The 20,865-nt window shown below is 44.6% G+C and overlaps 1 protein-coding gene across 8 annotated transcripts in view; it reads left to right on the top strand.

Moving 5' to 3' along the window:
* Positions 1-12,761: 12,761 nt before the first annotated feature.
* The window catches only part of ICA1 (islet cell autoantigen 1), a 100,297-nt gene continuing 92,193 nt past the window's right edge, over positions 12,762-20,865 (top strand). For 2 of the 8 annotated variants that reach the window (XM_054991845.1, XM_054991847.1), the window contains exon 1: positions 12,762-12,917. The gene's annotated coding sequence lies outside the window, so the exon portion shown is untranslated. Of the gene's footprint in view, positions 12,918-13,093; positions 13,224-13,633; positions 13,657-14,570; positions 14,593-15,887; positions 15,908-20,865 lie in introns of those variants that run through there. The other 6 variants (XM_054991839.1, XM_054991846.1, XM_054991840.1 and 3 more) reach the window with 5 other exon arrangements.

Below are 20,865 nucleotides of genomic sequence, written 5' to 3' on the forward strand. Positions count from 1 at the left end.
GCTATGTCAGCCGACAAATTTAGGCTGATATAGCCAACTCTGCCAGCACAGACGGGGAAAGTGGGTGATACTATGCCTGCACAATGGGGGCTGTAAGTTAAGACACTTCCAGTAGAGTTGCCAGCCTCCAGGTAGTGGCTGGAGATCTCCTGGAATTACAACTTGTCTCCAGGCCACAGAGATCAGTTCACCTGGAGAAAATGGCTGGTTTGTAGGGTGGACTCTATGGAATTTTGCCATGCCAAGGTCCTTTCCCTCCCCAAACCACACTTTCTCCAGGTTTCTCCAGGTTTTACCCACCAGATCTCCAGGAATTTCCCAACTTGGAGCTGGCAACCCTAACTTCCAGTGATGTTAACACAGAGGCCAGGATGCTTGTCTCTATTTCTCTTCACAGCCACAAGAGAGGACAATGTATACTGGTTTAATGACTCTTTGGGAGTAATCCTATGCAGGCCTACTCAAGTAAGCCCAATTTTATTCAATGGACCTTATTCCCATGAAAGTGTTCTTAGATTGCAATCTTCCTTACTCCGTAGGTGCAAGTAGTAGTATCTGCGATCCCCTGCACAGAGGATAAAAGGATGTATGTCATGCAAGAAGGGGGAACCCTGTTGGCCACAGACATTGAAACCCAAGCAAATCCTCACGATGTGCTTTATAAAGCACAATCACCTTTGTACTTAAATACTATATACTGTGTTCCAATGACTGCTAGTGCTGCTGATCAAACACCCGTGACTCATTTTTTCTTGCAAGATATGAAGCAGAGTGGAACACACCAAAACTGCAGACAAAAGTTGAAACGAATTCCCTGTAGTAAATGGATAAGTATTGTTACAATCACTACATTGTCTTTCCCAGCTGATGAAGCTTCAAAACTCCAGCTGGCACAGAGTTTCGGACTGGGTTGCCATCAATATGCAGATGATACCCAGTTGTATCTGTTGATGGACGGACGGTCTGGCTCTGCTCCTGAGGTCGTAAGTAGAGCATTGGGGGCTGTGTCTGGATGGGTGAAGCAGAGCAGACTGAAGTTGAACCCTACAAAGACGGAGGTCCTGTACCTGGGCCGTGGGGAGATAGATATGGGGATTCAGCTCCTGGCCTTTGGGGGGGGGGGGCGCCACTTGTTCCTGTTTCATCAGTCAGGAGCCTTGGTGTGATGCTGGACTCCTCTTTTACAATGGAGGCCCAGGTCAAGGCAGCTGCCAGAACTGCCTTTTTCCATCTTCGGCAGGCCAGGCAGCTTGCCCCCTATCTCTCAACCCATGATCTAACGACAGTGATCCATGCAATGGTCACCTCCAGATTAGATTACTGTAACTCACTCTATGCAGGGCTTCCCTTGGGCCTGACCTGGAAACTGCAGCGGGTCCAAAATGCTACTGCTCATGTCCTGACAGGAATTTCTTTCAGGGCACATATGACTCCAACTATGCAGCAGCTGCATTGGCTCCCCGTGGAATTCCGGATCAGGTTCAAGGTTCTGACCTATAAACCCCTAAACGGACTGGGACCAGCATACCTGAGGGACTGCCTCTCCCCATATGTACCTCAGAGAGCTCTTAGATCTGCAAGTAAACATCTACTGGTGGTCCCTGGCCCCAGGGAGGCTCAGCTGGCCTCAACCAGGGCCAGGGCATTTTCTGTCCTGGCCCCAACCTGGTGGAACTCTCTGTCAGAAGACAAGCCCACCAAGATCTTGTATCTTTTTGGCGGGCCTGTAAGACAGATATGTTCTGCCAGGCACATGGTTGAGGCCAGCACTGGATCCATCTAATTAGCCTCCCTGCCGGTCTCCTGTCAGTGGGGGGGGGGGGGAGCATATGGTCCATCTGCCTCCCCATGCTTGAAGAGTTAGAGGTTCACCAACCCACACCTCTATCCTTTTCTTCCCTTGTGTATGGTGGGCAGGGAAAGGGGGAAGGGTGTCCCATTTGGAATGTGGATATCCATGTTTGCACTGAGATGCTATTTTATTGGTTTTACCTATTGTACCTTATTTATGATTGTAACCCACCCTGAGCCTGCTTGCGGGGAAGGCGGGCTAAAAATCCAATAAAATAAATAAATGTGTACTTCAGGAGAACCATCTATGATTGAGTGGTTCCTTAGGCTGAAACATACCGAATGGAAGGGAACCTAAGAGCCAGTTTGGGAGAACTGGGTTTGATTCCCCACTCCTCCACTTGAAGCCAGCTGAGTGTTCTTGGGTCAGTCACAGCTTCTAGGAGCTCTCTCAACCCCACCCACCTCACGGCTGTTTTGTTGTGGGGAATAACAACATAATTTGTAAACCGCTCTGAGTGGGTGTTAAGTTGTCCTAAGGGTGGTATATAAATCAAATATTATTATTAATATTATTAATTTAAGTAATTGCACTATTTCTTATTTTTACTCTTAATTAACGCCTAGTGGCATAAAATGAGCCCCACCACTTAAATCCTTGAAAAATGCTGCTAGTTATGTTTCTGTGACTTGTAATTTTCTCATCTGCACAATGCTACACCTTCTTCTCTTTGAATTGCTGTCTGTAAAGCTTGGCGTTGGCAGATATAGCCCGTGTGTCAGTGCGTGTCCTATGCAGTATTGAATCAAAAGCTTCTTTCAGTGCCATCCTCAGCAGAGTTTTCCCTTCTAAGTCCATCAAAGTCAATTGGCTTAGAAGAATGTAACTCTGCATAGGATTGCATTGTCCAGTCTAGGTAGGGACTAGATCAACTGCCTCTTTTTAGCCCAGAGAAGCAGAAAACTTAAACTATAATGAGTCATCAGAGGAGAAAATAATAAACATTTGACATGGTACAGGAAACAATTGGTATTACAGTATATTTGTCTTCTGTGCCAGGTGATCCCTGAACTTTAAAAGAAAGAAATTGTCCTTAGTGCTACAGAGCAGATTGATCCACATTTTGGAAAAATAACCATTTTGGAGGATAGATAAAATTGCAGTCACTTTTCTCAATTCAGCAAAGATGCATGAGATAACAGGCAATACTTGTACTTAGAAATGGAGTTGAAAAGCCTATTTTCCACACCAATTGGTAGTTCTGAGCAGAAAAACAGTTTTTCTTCTTTAAACAAGTGCTGTTCCTCAGCAGAGCAGGGGGTAGAGTTGTCAGAAAATAAGAGACTCCTAATGTACTCAGCAACCCACCAAATAACTGTATGGAAAGATATGAGACATTTCCCCAAGTGGCAAGAATACTCATAAAGACAACTATGAGGGATTTTATAGATTAAGCAAATTAAAGATTTTAATTGATTCATCTGCATTTTAGCTGAGTCATCCTACTTTTAATCATGCACTTTTAAACTTGTAGTATAGGTGCTTTTAAAATAATCAAAGGCAAAACAATATAATTTAATAAATGCAAGGTAATTCTCATTGTTAGAGGGAAATACTATCTTTATTTCTCATTTTTTATTGTTATACACCAGAACTAAAATATACTTTTAAAAATAAACATGTTCTTAGCCCGTTGGTTAAAATGTGCAGCCCTACTAAATTTCCATTTGTTTCCTGGCTGATTTGGGAGTGCATTCACCTCGGGACTTGATTTGGGAGTGCACACTCTCCTTGGGACAGAAATCCATTCAGAAACCTTTCTTGTAGATGTTTTATTACATGCCCCTTTGCAAAGCAGAGAGGTAGGCAGCAGGGCATAAAGTGAAACCGTTTCTCAGTTGGTTCCTCCTGGAGACAGGCCGATAATCTTAACAGTTGGTCCATAAAGTGCTCTGCTAACAAACTCCATCAAGTGCAGTGAAATTTCTGATGGATATTCACTTTTAACTCTCCGATTAATTTCCTGTAGAAGGACAGAGCTCTGGATAATCATAACATTCAGCTGAAGCACAGAAGTCACACTGCTGTGGGATTGTTCAAAGCTCCAATTTTTCCAACAGACTTTGTAGATGAACATTGTCTTATGGACTAGTTAAAAGAGGGGGGATATTGAGGCACTGTATATCAGTGGTTCCATTCCTACCTGGTGTACTTGTTTCAGAAGTCAGTGCTGGAAGCCGGCTGCTTGATCCCATAACATCTGGACTTTAGGGTCCTACAGAGTTCTTTTATGTCCTACATGATGTTTTAACATTTACATGAAACTGCTGGAAGAAATCATCCAGAGGATTGGACTGAGGTGTTACTAATATATGGATGACTCCTAGTTCTCTCTCCTTTTCAGCTGGGTCAGGTAAAACAGCAGATATCCTGAACTGGTGTTAAGAGGTAGTCAAGCGCCAACAAACCAAAGCATAACCCAATAGTTGATAACAAGGTTGTTACTTGATAACAAGGTCAATTGAGATTTGTGGAGTAAATGCACCCCATCTTGAAGAGTGAGTATGCAGCTTAGGGCTGCTTCTAGATCCATAGGTAACACAGAGTCACAGATCTCTTCTGCATTACATAGCACTTTTAACCTGCTTCATCTGATTCACTAACTACAGTCCTTCTTCAGGAGACACGATCTGGCCAGCTTTTCGTGCTCAAATTGTGGTTAGACTACTGCAGTGTGCTCTATACAGGGCTATTTATGAAGATTGTTCAGAAACTTCAGTTGGTTCAAAATGATGCTAGCGGGTACAAGTTATAAGGACCATATCTCACCTGCTGATTAAGATTCTCAGAGACCAAGTGGGAGCATACAAGAGACAGACCCTTTTCAGTAGTGATGTCCATACTGGGGAACTCCTTCCCCACAGAAGCTTATCTGGCATTGAATTTACATTCTTTTAAGCATCAGGAGAAGCCTCCCCCCGCCCCCCCTCCGCAAGCCTTTAAGAAAAAAAAATGTTCTCCCCGTAAAGGTATATTAGCTGTTGTTTTTAATGTTTTTTTTAAAAAAATTAATGTCTATAATCACTCACTGAAGCGCTTGTTGATTGCTATGAAGTGTGTGTCCAAACCACGTGACCAGTCTTTTGTTTGCTGAGTATCTTCTCTTTAAAAATTACCAAGTGAATTCTGAATTGAGTCAATCATCCATCATTATGTCTTCTATCTGTACCCTAATCTGTCTCTCTGTCGAACATTTTTACCTCATGATACAACTAAACCATAATAAGGGTCTACTGAAGCAACTGATCACATCTATTTTCACAGCCATATCCAACTAGGCTCCAATCTTCCGGGCAACAACAGGATCAGCAGCCCTGCATCGGTCTGTCAGGTCCAACTAGGTAAGATAAACAGAATGCTTACACTTCATCTTTTGTGCTACATACGCAGGATGTCTTGGCACAAACTGGCAGCTGCAATTTCAGGTGATTCTTTTAACTCTTTAACTTTCCCCCTGGAATGTTTACCTCAAACTTTCCATACCAAACTGTTGTGCAGAATTTGGTTGCTTCTGCCAAGAATGTTATCACCAGGAATCTATGAAAATCAGCTGTCTCCACAGAGAAGAGGGCATACATTTTCTTTCAGTAATTCTGGCAATGGGAAAAATGAGCATTGACTTATACAATAGACTAGAAGAATGTTTTCAAATGGATGGTGGGAGAAAGGATTTCAGTAGTAAGACACAGAAAAGTGCATGTTTTAGTGGTCTATAAACATTCTCCTAAGGTGCACGTCACAATGCACTAGGCTGCTGCAATGGCGTTCTAATACTCTTCCTCATGCAGACTTTATTCTCTTAAACAGAAGATAAAGTGATTTGGGGGACATGTGCATGTAGGAAAGGAGGGGAAGACGGGGGTTATAATATAGATGGATTTGGAAAAGCAAAGAGTATGAGAACCAAGTAATTCTATTCAATAAGGGAAGGGGTGTGCACATGTGTAAAATGTGTTGTTTTTAAAAGATGCATGATTCCATAAAGTTGGGAAAGCAATGTAATCTATAGAAAACATGTAATCTATATAATTTCCTAATCCGGAATTTCTCACAAACGTGTCTCAAGACGCAAATACATTTGATAGGGGTTACAGATAGTTTGTGGCAAAACAAAGACTGAATAGATTCAACACTGCCTCTCTTCTATTTGTTAGTTTCAGGCTCTCCAGATCCATCACTTGAGCATCCCTGCAGCCCCTTGCAGAAAATGTGATTTATGGGAGAGTGATGGGTAAAGCAAGGGTCACAATATTCATTTTGTTTGTCTCCTCAAATCAGTCAGCCAACATTACTCCCTTCATATGTCAAAGTCCACAGGAATGCTCTGTGTGGACAGTTTTAGAAGGTGTGAATGATACTGACAGGACTGGCTCCAGCTCCGCCTCACCTGAGAGACAGCCAATGAGAGCAGGTTGAATGCTGGGGCAATCAGAATTAGAGCAGCTCCCCAGGAGCAAGACAATTCGCAAAAGCTGCTGCTGCCGCTGGCTTTCTCTGTCTCTTCAGGCAGCGATTCTAACAGAGAGGGGAAGGAACAGAAGGAAAAGGGGTGGGGGAGAGGGACTTCAGTTCCCAGAAAGACTTTCGAAAATGATCAAGTGTCCTTCACGTGAAAAATGTCACTTGGAGCTTGGCTCTGAGAGCCAGGCTACAAGTGACGCCTTACACAGGTTGGACACTTGTCAGTTTCCCTCAAGTTTTGATGGGAAATGTAGGTGTCCTGGTTTTACAGCTTGGCTCAGCAGCTTGGCTCTGCAAGACCAGGATGCCTACATTTCCCATCAAAACTTGAGGGAAGCTGACAAGTGTCCAACCTGTGTCAGGCGTCACTTGTAGCTTGGCTCTGAGGGAAAGAGGGGGTTGAGATGCTGCTCAGAGAGGCAGCAGAAAGATAGCTGTTCTTTTGCTTTGAAATCTTTCCTGTACAATCCATGTTAGTTTAAAATCCATTCACTCCTATGTTCTTTCTTATAAATAAAGTTTATTTTTGTTTAGTTTAACCCTGGCTGGCCTGAAGTTGTTAGAGAAATCAGACACACTCAAATGCTCTGGTCATGTGAAAAGGGCCTATTGCATTAAATGGTGGCAGTGTATATTGAGGGAAAGTAACCTCTGAGCTCCCTTCCCGCCAATTGCCCTGGGCTGGGTGAGGGGAGGCACTCAATTAACTGCCTGCCTGTCTGATGGAGCCTCTGGAAGAGGAGAGAGGGGACCCTTTGAGAATTTTGGTCAGGGCTCTCTGTCTTCTGTGGTGGAGGCTAGACAGGCGGCTTGCGGCAGGGGACTCCCTGCTTTTACTTGCCTGGGAAGCCCCAAAGGGGGGTTGGGGGTGGGTGGCAAGGAGTGTGAGAGGCTTGTGTGGACCCACTATACCCATGTGCCCCAGTAAAATTGAAATGTTAGTCCGGATCAAAGCCATTACAACTGTAATAGTATTTTTATCATTGTTTTAAGGTTGTTATAGTAAGCAAGGTACCAAATACATTTGAATATGTATTGTCGAAGGCTTTCACGGCCGGAGAACGATGGTTGTTGGGGGTTTTCCGGGCTGTATTGCCGTGGTCTTGGCATTGTAGTTCCTGACGTTTCGCCAGCAGCTGTGGCTGGCATCTTCAGAGGTGTAGCACCAAAAGACAGAGATCTCTCAGTGTCACAGTGTGGAAAAGATGTAGGTCATTTGTATCTACTCAGGAGGGGTGGGGTTGAGCTGAGTCATTCTGTAAGAGTTTCCCAGGGTGTGGAATGCTAATGGCGGGAGGCTTCACTGTAACCTGAGGAGGTTCTTTTGCATATGGATTGGTGCTTGATGTGCTAATCTTCTCTGCAGGGCTATTGTCGGGTGTGGAGTGTTTTGTTGGCCTGGTGTTTTTCAGAACTGGAGCCCATGCTCTGTTCATTCTTAAGGTTTCTTCTTTCCTGTTGAAGTTTTGCTTATGCTTGTGAATTTCAATGGCTTCCCTGTGCAGTCTGACAAAGTAGTTGGAAGTGTTGTCCAGTATTTTGGTGTCCTGGAATAAGATACTGTGCCCTGTTTGAGTTAGGCTATGTTCAGCCACTGCTGATTTTTCAGGCTGTCCAAGTCTGCAGTGTCTTTCATGTTCTTTTATTCTTGTCTGGATGCTACGCTTTGTGGTCCCGATGTAAACTTGTCCACAGCTGCAGGGTATACGGTATACTCCTGCAGAGGTGAGGGGGTCTCTGCTGTCTTTTGCTGATCGTAGCATCTGTTGTATTTTTCGGGTGGGTCTGAATACTGCTTGAAGGTTATGCTTTTCCATAAGCTTTCCCATCTGATCAGTAATTCCTTTGATATATGGCAAAAACACTTTTCCTGTAGGTGACTGTTTTTCCTTGGTTGTTTGATTCATCCTGGGTTTGATTGCTCTTCGGATTTCATATATCAAAGGAATTTGCCATATATCAAAGGAATTACTGATCAGATGGGAAAGCTTATGGAAAAGCATAACCTTCAAGCAGTATTCAGACCCACCCGAAAAATACAACAGATGCTACGATCAGCAAAAGACAGCAGAGACCCCCTCACCTCTGCAGGAGTATACCGTATACCCTGCAGCTGTGGACAAGTTTACATCGGGACCACAAAGCGTAGCATCCAGACAAGAATAAAAGAACATGAAAGACACTGCAGACTTGGACAGCCTGAAAAATCAGCAGTGGCTGAACATAGCCTAACTCAAACAGGGCACAGTATCTTATTCCAGGACACCAAAATACTGGACAACACTTCCAACTACTTTGTCAGACTGCACAGGGAAGCCATTGAAATTCACAAGCATAAGCAAAACTTCAACAGGAAAGAAGAAACCTTAAGAATGAACAGAGCATGGGCTCCAGTTCTGAAAAACACCAGGCCAACAAAACACTCCACACCCGACAATAGCCCTGCAGAGAAGATTAGCACATCAAGCACCAATCCATATGCAAAAGAACCTCCTCAGGTTACAGTGAAGCCTCCCGCCATTAGCATTCCACACCCTGGGAAACTCTTACAGAATGACTCAGCTCAACCCCACCCCTCCTGAGTAGATACAAATGACCTACATCTTTTCCACACTGTGACACTGAGAGATCTCTGTCTTTTGGTGCTACACCTCTGAAGATGCCAGCCACAGCTGCTGGCGAAACGTCAGGAACTACAATGCCAAGACCACGGCAATACATTTGAATAAATTGTGGTCGTTACTATTATTTTATTTTACAAAAATCTCCCTTCCTATCTTGGTTCCTGAACTGGACTTGTTTTTTAACTCCCTAGTACATTTGCCCTCTGTATTTTTATGTCACTATATCCTGCAATTCAGAACTTGGGAAGATCACTACCTGTCAATCTAAGTTGCTCACAGAATTGTTGTGATGATACAATAGGACAATTTGTCTGAGGATATCGGAGGAACAATGTGTTACCAATGCAGTTGCCCCCTATCCCACAAAACCAAGATGATACCCCTGTGCACAACTAGTTAATATGACCAGCCAGGAGTCTTAAAATGTTAGTCTTGTTGCACATTTAAATGGAAGTTTTTGTGTGAATATGGACTCCCTTGAATTATTATAAAATTAATGAGTGGTATAAAGTGGTTGTGCTATTTAATGAAGCTGGAGGTGCAACTAAAATGTACAAAAAGTTTAGATAATTTTAAAGTAATCAGTTCATGAACAAATTTAACACAGCAAGTATGTGTGTGTGTGTAAAAATAGATTTTGTTCTTTAAAAATGAGAATCCACATGGAACCACCCCCATGCCAACTCTTGTCCTCCTACTATGTAGTTCTGATTTAGCCAAAAGAATAATACCAGCTTATGAGTTAAATTTTCATGAACACCAGCAGATGCTCGCTCCAGATGCTTCAATCTTGCTATTCAAATTAAAACAAGCCCACCATTGATTTCTTATTTGCATATGTATAACGTATCAAAATACTGGCAAATGAAAGAGACAATGCCAATGATGGGATATAAAATGGAAGGTGAAATGAGGGCACTATGCAAAGATAGGGAAGAAGGAGGGAGATGAAATAACTTTTCATATTGCACAAATGAACCCATTTTACTAAACATTAGCAGGCAACATACAGTAAATGGATTTTAGAAAACCAACAATTCCTATTTAAACACCAGGATATAAGTAGGCCATGTGTCTACAACAGCTGTGCAACAGATAACAGTACAGTTGTCATAAATAACAGAGCACTCCTAATCACTTTACCAGAATTTAACAGCATTCAGAAACCAAGTTGTTTTGCTGAACAGTCTACAACTAGAAAGGCAAAAGTAATGGTTTAATGCTTGTTTAGGAAATGGTAAAACCAGTGTGATGGAGTGGTTATGGTGCTTAGACTAGTATTACAGAATCATATAATCATAGAGTTGGAAGGAGCCATACAGAGCATCTAGTCCAACCCCCTGCCCAGTGCAAGATCAGCCTAAAGCATATATTATAATAACAATAACAACAACAACATATTTATATATCACCGTTCAGGACAACTTAATGCCATACTCAGAGTGGTTTGCAAAGTGTGTTGTTATTATCCTCACAACAGGGAGACCTAAGTTCAAATTCCCACTCTGCCATGAAAGCATCATGCTGGGTTACCTTGGGCCAGTCATACACTTTCACCATAACCTACCTTACAGGGTTATTGTGAGGATAAAATGGAGGACAAGAGAACAATTGTAAGCCATTTTGAGTCCCCATTAGGAGACCCTGAGGTGAGAGGAAGGCAGCTTTTAAAACTACCAATAATAAATCATCAACTTTTTATACTGCTAATATCCATCTTCACAATGTCAATGTGACTAGAGATATACCCTCTTCTTTCACTCTTCTAAAGGTATGAATAAGTTCAAGTTTTTGCAGCCCAAACACTGGTCATGGCAAGACCTTTATTAGGAAGAGGCAAACATCTCATAATAAGTAATAAACACAGGAGCTGCCTGCACAATTGTTTTACAGCACTGGCATAAATCTGTGTGCATGCTTTGCACTGGCATCACTGGTAACTGTTCGTGGCTATCATGGCTCATTTTGAGGGGGAATGCACAGGAACACAGTTCCGGCAGTTCCCCAAAGAGGTCACATGTCAAGTGGCCCCGCTCACCTGACTCTCAGCCATTTTGGGGCCGTTTTGGCCCAGACTGGGCCTCTGATGGGTGGTGGATCATTCTCCCGCTCAGCAGCAGCCTGATCCTAACCATTTTGGGCTCCTTTTAGGCCATTTTCATCCCCTTTTTGCCATTTTGGGCCACACTTCAACCCTGAATGGCCAGGACTGGGTCCAAAACAGCCAGGACAGGTGATGCCGGGGGTGTGGCATATGCAAATCAGCTATGCTAATGAGTTCCTCCAGCTCTTTTTCTACAAAATGACCCCTGGCTGCTATCATTTTCCTTTCTCTAAAGTCCTTTTAGTCCCATACAAGGTTTTGCCTCCTGTTCCCTTCACATACTGGTTATTCTAGCATCTCACTTTCACCGCCAATATACCTTAAATGTAAATTTTGATTTTCTTTTTTAGAGTCATATTTAGTTCCACAATGAGTCACATTGACTCTAGAACCATAAATTGCAGAGCCCGGCTATAGACTGTGAATCACAGAGCCAGCGTGGTGTGGTGGTTAGAGTGCTGCATGAGGATCTGGGAGACCCAGATTTGAATCCTAGCTCTGCCATAGAACCTTAGGCCAGTCACACTCTCTCAGTCTAACCTACCTCACAAAGTTGTTGTGAGGATAAATGGAGGAGAGGAGAATGATGTAAGTCACTTTGGGTCCTCATTAAGGAGAAAGGCACAGAAGAAATGAAGTAAATAAATAAGTAAAGCGCATTAACTGTTAACACTTCATCTTTACAAAATATTGGAAAGAAGCTCCTCTCTTTTTTAAAGCTTTAGCCTTTCAAAGTAAAAATCAAAGATGCTAATACAACTGTGTTTAGGAATATTTTAGAATAAAGGGACAGAAAAAAATAAAGAAGGCAGTGTCCAGTAAAGTAGGAAGAATCTGAATTTTACAATGCGATCAGACCACACAATTCCTTAGAAACAAATCAGCTGGCTGCAGCAGAGGGACTCAAAGAAGTTACATTCTTCATTCATGGGTCAGGTTGTAACTTATGGGGAAATACTTCCTGTACAGGAAATGCTTAGCTAGTGAGTAGCATTGTCACCTTTTTCCTAGCTGTGCTCATGCCTGACATGCAGAAATTCAACAGAGGTGCCCCCCCCCAGTATAAAATTAAGAAAAACTCAAGAGCTCAGGCATCGCAGACTGACCAACTTATGAGGCATGCATAGGATCATGTGGGCTGTAAAAATACTGCACCTGTTGGGTTTCTGCCTGTCATGGTGCCAGGAAGGGGGGGGGCAATCCCAGAAGCAAGTGTGGTACTGATAGAGTACTGGACTGGGAGACATGTCCAGATCCCTGCTTTGCCATGAGTTTGGGTCACACTCGGCCACCCACCCTATCCTACCTCACAGGGTTGTTACGAGGCTTAAATGGGGGGGGGTGTCCTTTTGAGGAAGGGACCTCTGACTCTCCAAAGCCCCTACCCTGAAAATCTTGTTGGTTTCTAAGGAGCCACTGAACCTTTCTAAAGTGCCACCTGCTGTTCTACTACAGACCAACACGGCCATCTACCTGAAACTACCTTCCTGGGGAGAAAAGGAGGGATAAAAATGTGCCAGAAAGATTAGCTAGAGGGGGAAAACAACGACCTCTGTCACAGAGACGAGGCGTTTCGGGGAACGTTTCCTGGCCTTTTGCGGGGTCGTCTCCACTGGCGGCTGCTGGGAGCCAAGCGAGACAACAGCAGGAAACGGCCAGCGCCAGGCGGCACCCGCGGGGGGGGGGGGGAGCCTCGTCCGCTCGCCGCCTCCCTCGGCGAGCGCTGAGGGGAGAGCCTGCGCGCTTCGAGGAGGAGGGCAAGGATGGAGGCGGCCGAGGCCCCGCCCCGCTCCGGGTCGTTCTCCCCTCCGGCGGAGGCATTGTGACGCTCGGGGCGCTGGAATACCTGGGGCCGCCGGGGTGACGGGCAGACGAGGTAAGGCCAAATGGGAAAGGCGGGAAAGTCCTGGCGCGGGGAAGGCGAGGAGGGCGGCCCCCTGAGCAGGTGGCGGGTGGGCGGGCGGAGGGAGGGAGAGGGAGACGCGGCCGCTTCCCCTTGCAGCCGCTGACGAGGTGAGTGCGGCGCGGGAGGGGGGCCGGCCCTGGGCGGCCGCGGCCTGGAGGAGCAGGTTCTTCCCGGGGCGGCTGCAGGACGGGGCTGCGCAGGCCGGGGAGGGACCCCTCGGCATCCGGGCCGGCGCGGGCAGAGAAAGGGACGGCGGAGGTCTGGGAGCCGCGGCAGGTTGGTCAGGAGGGGGTCGGGGGAGGAGGGAGACGGGGGGCTGGCTGGTGGGGCCCTTGGGCCAGGATTTGAAGCCGCCACGCTCTGGCTCCAAAATGGCATCTCGTCCCCGTCGCCTGCTGGTTTCCTCCTCGCTCGTCCTTTTAGCCACAGGACGCACCCGCAGGTGCTTGGCAGTCCGGGTTTCTTTTTAAAGGCTGCTTATCGGTGCCTCGTCTAGGCTTTCCTTTAATTATTAACTCGAGCTCTTGCCGCTCCGAGCCACCTCGTGCTTAAAGCTGGTCTTTTACCGTCCCTGTTTCCCAAGAACTATCAGCAGCGCTCTATAGGGTGCTGTTCCGTCCTGAAGCTGGCCTGAAGTCCGTTTCAGCTTGGGTGGGAAAAGCCTTGATGATTGAGGCGTCGTTTGGCTTACAGTGTGGAAAGGCTGAAGGTTTGTGACTGCTGGTCCTCTTATATTTATTTATTAGTTGTACAGGCCTAGTGTCAGGTAGGTTGCCGTGTTGGTCTGCAGTAGAACTGCAGGATTGGAGTCCAGTGGCACTTTAGAGACTAACAAGATTTTTCAAGGGTATAAGCTTTCCAGAATCAAAGCTTCCTTCTTCAGATAACCTGAATATTGCATACTTATTCACCTCTGCTGCTGCTGTCTGAAGAAGGGTGCTTTGACTCTCCGATAGCTTATACATTAAAAATCTTGTTGGTCTCTAAGGTGCCACTGGACTCCAATCCTACAAACCCATTAGTGTGCCTTGTCTCATTTTGCCCACACTACTCTGTAAACCACAAGTCCCTTCAACCATAGGGTGTAATGATGTAAGCTTAACAAAGTGTGTGGGGGGGAGTATGGTTCTGTGAAGCTTGCTGGGTGACCTTGACCCAATCATTTGCTCTCAGTCTAACCCACCTCTCAGCATGCTTGTGGTGATAAACTAGAGGAGGGAAGAACTGTACATGTAGCCCCTGAGCTCCTTGAGGAAAGGATAAGGTGAAAATACAATAGATAGAAAATAAAAGGCAAGACATAAAAACAATGATTTCCTGTTTCAGGAGGATCAGTAAGTTAACAGTATGACTGGTACTGTAGTACTCCTTATTCAGGCTTCAGTTGTCATGCTTTGCTTTCTAAGAAGGCATCAGTGTGGTCCTTTGGATGTTGGTTTCACATTTGTAATCCATGCCTCTTTTTCAGAGGGCCCTGTGAGATGGCAACTTGCCATGAAGCATCCAGCAAACTTCCTAGATGACCAGGGGTTTGAGCTTGAGTTTGACAAATGGAAGCCCAGCATTCTAGCCCCCACACCACGCTGTCTCTCTCACTAGATAGATTGTTGGACTTAAATCAGACGGCAGTGGCAGAGGTAGAGAGGTATGGACTGGAGTGTCAGAAAAATATTATGGGATTTGAGAAAAACAATTCATCTGTAGTAACCACTGCATGGAGGGGTATGGGATTTTATTTATTCTTTGAAACATACTGCTTTTCATAAGCATAGCCATGGGCTTAGTGGGTGAGCTAACTCAGCCTAACCCTGAAGATGATCATGAGTAGACATGGGCACGAACCACAAAAAACCTGAACCATGCAGTTTGTGGTTCATGGGGTTTCCATGAACTAGGAACCACAAACTCCCACGAACTGGGGCAAGTTCGCAAACCAGTTTGTGGTTCCATTTGGTTCATGGAATTTAAATGCCCCTTTCCTGCTGCTTAGCAGCAGCAGGGAAAAGAACATTTCATTGTTTAAAGGGCCTTTCCTGCTGCTTGCAAGTGGCAGGTCCCTTTAAACTATGAGCTGGCAGGCAGCAGGGGGGATCCCCCTCTCACCGCCTGCCAGCTGATAGTTTAAAGGGAGCTGCTGCTTGCAAGCAGCAGGGCCTTTTAAATGTCCCAGACCGCACAAACCCCAACCCCAGCACCCCCCCCCCCCAGCCCCACACTTACCTTGTCTCACTGCTCTGGTGTTCTCCGCGGCCGCAGCATCCTCCCCCTCCTCCTGCAAGGGACGAGAAGGCTGTTTTTGGCCTTCTCCACTGCTCTGCAGGCCCTAAAATGCGGAACCTGAAAACAGCCTTCCCGCCCCTTGCGGGAGGAGGGGGAGGACGCCACGGCCGCAGAGAACACCGGAGCAGTAAGACAAGGTAAGTGTGGGGTTGAGGGGGTTTGGGCCGTTTAAAGGGCCCTGCCGCTTCCAAGCGGCAGGAAAAGTTTAAATGGCCATTTCCCTGGGGCAGTGGCAGGGAAAGGGGCATTGCCCTTTAATACTAACCAAACAGAACCAGTAGACCAGTTCTGTGGAAGTTCGTGGAAATGAGCTTCCACGAACCACTGGTTCATGTCGCACGAACTGGGTTGATTCGTGGGGTTTTTTGGTTTGTATTGTGGTTCATGCCCATCTCTAGTCGTGAAAGTAAAATGAGATGACCCTGTTTATTCCAGCCTGACTTCATTGGAGGAAGGGTGGGATACAAGTTAATAAGTAAAAACCTTGTTTAAATCAGTCCTATGTTAATTAATGTTTTATTTGTAAAATTAAGCAAGACAGTTCCTCACCAAGGTTGCCAAGTTTTTCCTAAGCAGAGATCTTTTGCCTTTCAAAGCTGAAATGCAACAGGTGCCCCTCAGCACTGCTGCTTCATGGATGTCTGCCTGTTATGTAGTGACTAAAGATGCTGCTGTTAAGGGTGAGGGGGGGTGGGTGGGAATAACATCCCTTTATTCTTCTTTGCAGGTAGACTGTATAAGGATATAATTTTTTGTGCTAAGTTTAATGTAGACATATCTATTAAAGCATTTTGTGCATGATGATTTTTGATTCTCAAAGATTAGTAGTTACCCTGTTTGGTATTCTGGCTGATCTATTTTGTAAAACACATCTAAGAAGCCTTAGTTCAAAGGGAATATATATTCTAAATTTCCAAGTTCCTAAGTAAATGATGTTTGTATTTTTTAAAGAGTGACGGGGCTAATTTTCTTAAAAGCCAACATATAGTTGAATGTTTATCACTTACATCTATGTTTAAATACATATTTTATAATTAACTATATGAAATTTCACTTTTGTGTTAATAGCTTCAGGACTTTTGTGTAGTTTAATTATTACTGAGATACTGCCTTCCCTAAATACAATATTCATCATTTACCTCTGTGTGACATAGGCCCGTTTGTAAGTACTGTAATAGGAGCAGGTGTACTCCTTAGTCTAAGGGTGTAACTACATGATACCCTCAACATGTGCCATATTACAGATGTGCGACCAGATGTGCACTGAGATGTTCGTTGGCGGAATTCACCTCTAAAAGTGCTTGTTTGCTTGACACTGTGAGGGGAGGAGAAGGGGCTTCAGGTTTCCCTGCAACCCCACCTCCACCAATGGAAAGGGAAATAAGAGGTGGAGCTTGATGTCCCCTTTCTCCAGCTCCACGTGGCCTCCCTGGGGACTTCTTAGAGACTGAGAGCTTTGTAAGGTTAGTTCCCCCAATGCCTGTCTATGTTTTGGGCGTATCATGCAGCTTGGTTGGAGATTCAACTTTTTTCATGCTGGCAGCAAGATTATGGAACTCTTTGCCTAGCAAGTTTTGTTACGCTTTATCTGTCTTAGGGTCAAACTAGAAATGATAGCATCCTCGTGTCTGCCATGTGGATGTTGCCACCATTTTAAAACAATTTAAAAATGCCGTAAGGGCCCAATTCTGATCAGGCACAGAGGGCTAAGGTGCTGAAACAGTGGCCTAGGGCAGGATGGACAAGAGTGCCTCATCCTGCCCCACTGCAGACCCAATGAGTGCCTCAGCCTGCCACAGCATTCTTAAATCATTTATAAATGGTAGTGGCATCTCCATGGCAGACACAAGGACATGTCACGGTCTAGTTTGGCCCATAGCCTTCAGATGTTTTATGCTTCTGATGATATTTGGGTGCTTTAAACATAGTTTGGCATATTAGATTTCTTAATAGTGTTTTCTAAGATTTTTTATTTCTGGTTAGACAATTTTTTATTATTGTGGTGTTGATCTTTTCCTGTCATGTAAGATATTGTCATGAATTGAATGCCTTAGTTAGGCACTGTATAAGATGGTGAGAGATTGCTGTGTGTACATTAGCTGTTCACAAACTTGTTAAAATAGGCCAAAAATCACTAGAGGATATGAAGACTGCTGAAGCTGCGGGAGAATGGTAGAATGATTAAGTGGCAGCAGACAATATGTCTCAGGAGGTCCAAATTATCATGGAGCTTAATAAATTTTTGTAGCCTGACCTCAAGTAACATGTAATATACTAGTATACTATAAAATACAGATGTGTGCACCATCATATTGTAGCAAAATGAGGCTGGTGGAGGGACTCTTACCAGGCTTCTGCAAACCATGACATAGATTTATCTTGGCATAGGAAAATATTCTGGGAACATGGAGAATGTCTTTTAATGCTAATATTTACCAAATGGTATATACTCTGCATATGGATATATTATGAGTTAGCTTTATTACTGTGTTTTGAAACTATGAGCTGTTTTGCAGACTATTTCTCAAAAAAGTGTTTATAATAAGAATTTTATTATTATTAACAACCATTCTGGTTACTACATCTGGAACTTTCCTCTGATAATTCTTGTCCATAGTACACTGTATTCAGACACTGCATTTCTTTACAGTAGGTCCCACCAAGCTGGTTTTATAATGTTTCTTGGATACCAGTTCAAAAATATGAAGAATTGAAAATAGAATACCATGTTTTGTTTAGTGGTTGCTTAAGTTGGCTGGAAAACTAACTTTTATTTTAAGTCAGGAAATACCATTTCTATGGCAGAGGAGAAAATATTATATGCCTCTTTCAGTTTCCATTGGGGAGAAAAGTGGGACATAAATAAAATAAATAAATGTATTTTTGAAACGTTTGTTTAAATAATTACTCTGCCTTAAACCACTATATATTAATAAAGCAGGCAACTGTTCAAGGGTTTTTGCCATTATATACATTTTGGATTTATAACCATGCAGAGCAATGTTAAAAGCATCGCAAACAATTGATATGTTGTACTTTCTATGTCTGATAAGACAAATGTTAGAAATTACTCATGAGATTTTCATTTAAACTTTCCATTAAACCTGGCTTGTAAAGTAGAGAATAAAAATTTCCCCCAGGCAGGGAAACTTTATAAAAGCTAATCCTTTTAATGACTGTGTGAGCAAGCAAGTTAATGAGAGTGAGTGACGGTGGATTGTCAAGAGAAAGGACCATAGTCCAGTGGTAGAACTCCTGCCTGGCATACCAGAAGTTCCATTCCCAGGTTATTTAAGAAAAATGCAGAAAGGTTGGGAAAAACCTTGGAGAGCTACTGCCAGTTGGTCCAGTGGTTTGACTTGGTATAAAGTAACATCTCTTTGGATACGCATCCCAAACGCTTAACAGCAGGTATGTTTGGAATCTCTAGGTTTACTTGCAAAGAACTATTTGATACTGAGGTGTCTGCTTTTCTTTCAACGTTCTTATCCTTTCAGCTTTTTTCCTTCCAAAAAGAAAGCAGGAAAAGGCTGTTGGCAGACTCTGTAATAATTCTCTCTGCTGTGTCATCTCTGGGGTTCTGTATCCCTGAACCCATATGTTTCTGTTTTTCTTCTTGCTCTGTCCCATCATTTTTTCCTTAGCTTCTTTCCATATCCTGCAAGTGCCTGGCATTTTCCTATTAAACCTACCAGCCCAAACTTTTCTTCCAGCTAACTTGACCCAGGTTTGCTGCTTATATCCTGAAAAAGTCCTGGCACCTAATTTTGCTACAATAATATTTGTGATTACATGTGGGGAGATTAGGGGCAGCCTGAGTCTCTTTTCCCAAATGAGGTGTCAGAGGGGGAGAATGCACAAGGAGCCTCAGGGTGGAAAAATAGAGAGGGGAGCGTTTGAGGGAAATGGTTGCAGCACAAGCAGTGTTGTTTGTGGTCTCATGGTCTCATTCGGGTTCCATAAGGCTGAACAGCAGATAATCCTTTCAGATCCTTGAAGAAAGTAAATAGACTGAATGGCCAAACATCAAGATGATCCCATATAAGACTGCTAGCAAAAAATAAAAAATAAAAGTATTTTTAAAAACCCAAATCATAGAGCAGGAGTAGACAACCATTTTGAGCCAAGAGCTGAAAAAGAATGCTCTCCATACTTGTGAAGATGTTGGTGTGCTGGTAAACCAAATGGGGAGGGGAGAGATGAGGGTTCTCCTTGGCCAGACAAACACTTAGAGCAAGCCAAGCCCCAGTGGTGCGGCCAACAGCTCAGAGATTCACTTTGGTCTCTACTGGTGGCTGGGAACATCTGGGAAGCAGCGATACGCACAAGCCATTCTCGTTGCCTTTTCCTGCAGTGCTGCCAGTGTTATGGTTGCTTGATGCCTGGACAGCCAGCAAAACAGTTTGGCTTACTTCTGTGGGAATGCTTGTCAAGGGGTTGACTTTTGGTAGAGTGTGCAGAGAAATGCCTTCTTCCTAAGGTTACCATTCCCCAGCTGGGGGTGGGGGATGCCCCGCTCCCACCCTTCAGCCCCCCCATGCCCACTTACTTGGCTGGTGGGGGGCATGCTCCCCCGCACGCCCCTGCATCCACAGCAGGCCCGTTTTGGAGAGAATCGTGCTCCATAGGGCCCAATCTGGCTCTTAGTGAGTGCGGGAGTGCTCTGGAAGTGATGTCATCACGCAAGCCAGGAGCGCATGCACACATGCGTGCATGAAAAAGAAACTCCCCTGAGCTGCGAGGTGAGTGCCAGCCTCCTAGTCTCCCACTGGGGGAGTAAAGGGACCTGGCGAACCCCCGGTTTGGGCTCCAGGGAACCTGGCAACCCTACTTCTTCCTCTGCTGCACTGTAAGGTATTGTACTATTCCTACATTATTGAGTATGAGCAGAGGTTTTTACAGGCTGATCCTGTGAAATCAGTGTGATTAGGTGCACCATAACATTGCAAAAGATCAGTCGAAGGAAAAATAAAATTAGTTCTGGCATCCAAGGGAATTTTTTATTTATTTTCTCCCCATGGTGTCCCAAAAATGACTGGGCGTATTGTTCTCCTCTCCTCCTGTTTACACTTAACAACAACCCTGTCCAATATGGTAGGCTAAGCAAGAGTGACTGGCACAAAAGCTCATTCTGGAATAATTGTTGTTGGTCTTTACAGTGCAATCCCTCACTTTCAACCTCCACCTTTTGTCAACACTCACCTGGCCAGCGGAGGGGGAAAGCGCGGGAACAAGCCTCCCAGGTGCACTCCTGGGACAGCGCAATGTCACTTTTTGGGACTGACATCATTGCACTGCCCCGAGAGCACTTCTGCAATTTACAGTGGGCCGATTTGGGCCCCAAACGGGCTGAATTGGGCCCATTTGAGGCTCAAATCAGCCCTTTGTGAAGCATGCGTACTTCTGCACCTACGTGATGGCATCGCCTGGAAGTGATGTCACTGGAACTGATGTCATTGCACAGGCCCAGGAATGTGCATAACACAGAGAATGTGAGTACCTCCTGCTGGGAGTGTAAGGGGACCTGGTAACCTTAGGTGCTGCTGGAGTCCTGTTTTGCTATAATAGACTATTCCATGGCATAGTGGGGATTCAAACCTGGGCCGATTCCGCATGGCTTACCTAAAGCCGGAACATT

Source organism: Eublepharis macularius, chromosome 11 (assembly GCF_028583425.1).
Source record: "Eublepharis macularius isolate TG4126 chromosome 11, MPM_Emac_v1.0, whole genome shotgun sequence".
In the NCBI taxonomy this organism is placed as follows: Eukaryota; Metazoa; Chordata; class Lepidosauria; order Squamata; family Eublepharidae; genus Eublepharis; species Eublepharis macularius.